A 1493-nucleotide genomic window follows, 5' to 3' on the forward strand; every position below is an offset into this window, starting at 1 on the left:
AAGGCTATAAAAAGGTAGCCAACGAAGGTAAAAGGGTTAGCAATTTGGATTCTAAAAGAGAGAGAAAACCACTAAAAGGCCATAAGAACGGTGGCAAGCGTTCCCCGAACCTTCATATCTGACTTGAGCGTCGGAGGGTTTGCGCCGGGAAAACAACCGGCGTACTCTGACTTGTCTGTGTGCGTAGGAACCTCTGGAGCAGGAGCCCCGCGAGGAGACCTCCTGGTCGTGGTGAAGTTGATCGAGCAGAGATCCTGGTCGTAGAGCGAGGAGAACCGGAATCTCGCATCAACATTTTGGCGCCGTCTGTGGGAACAGAGCAAAAAGCTTCTGTTGATAGCAAGGAGAGGGGTGAAGCAAGTGAAAAGCGATGGAGACAGGAGGAAGTAGTGCACAAGGGGATGATAGGAGGCTTAACGATTCCGTGACGCTGAGGGAGATAGTCAGTGAGGCACGGGAAAAAGTCATGTTCGACCGGATGGAACGGATGGAAAAGCAGATGGAAACCTTGACAACCATCCTGCATGAGCTGCGGAACGAGCGAGGGGTAACCCAAGAGGGAAGGGTGAGAGGCGGTGGAGTGGCACCAGGTCCCGATAGTGCGGGGAGAAGTCAAACCACCGGGAGATTCGGTGGTGAGAGGGGTAACGTACCTCTGCGGGGAGAATTTCATAGAGAACGAGAGCAGTCCCCGGCAAGACAGACTAGTGACGAGGACGACGGGGTGGTGAATGCGGAGGAAACAGAGTTGAGGCAACACGTGCATGATGTAGAGCAAGAGCGGGATCAAGTTGCAGCGCGTGACCCTGGTCGTGCAGTGCAGCTGGAGGAGGAAGTGCGCAGACTAGCACAGATAATTGGCGACATGCAAGGAAGGAACAGAGCCCCTGGTTGGAGGATAATGCTGGACGGAGAATCACCGCTCGCAGCAGAGATCATGAGGGCAATTATTCCGAGAGATTTCCGCCTCCCAGACCTCAGATACTCGGGAAGAACCGATCCGCTGGTGCACATAGAGCGCTTCAACGACATAACCGGGGTACAGGGATTATCTCGATCCCAAAGGTGCAGGGTGTTCCCGCTCTCCCTTGAGGGACGTGCACGAGAATGGTACAGGAAACTTCCTCGGGGCAGCATTAAAACCTTCGAGCAGATGTGCCAGGAATTCGCGGAGCAGTTTAGTGGGGCAATGGCACCGGAGGATGACATGATGGAGCTGAAAAGCATGAAACAGGGGGAGCAAGAAACCCTTCAGGAATTCATCAAGAGGTTTCATCGGGCTGTCCTCGACTTGGGGGCCTTCAACCACCCTCAGGCGTTGAGGGGATTGAAGGAAGGGGTGAAGATAGGAAGGCTGTGGTACAATCTGAGAAGCCCAGCGATTCAAACGTATGCAGCCGCATACGAACAGGCTAAGAGAGACATCGAGATTGAAGAGGAGAAGGCTGCACGGATTAAGACAGACCAGTTAGAAGGGTTGGGGAGGAAAGAGA

The sequence above is a fragment of the Citrus clementina genome, unplaced genomic scaffold (assembly GCF_000493195.1).
Source record: "Citrus clementina cultivar Clemenules unplaced genomic scaffold, Citrus_clementina_v1.0 scaffold_381, whole genome shotgun sequence".
NCBI lineage: Eukaryota > Viridiplantae > Streptophyta > Magnoliopsida > Sapindales > Rutaceae > Citrus > Citrus x clementina.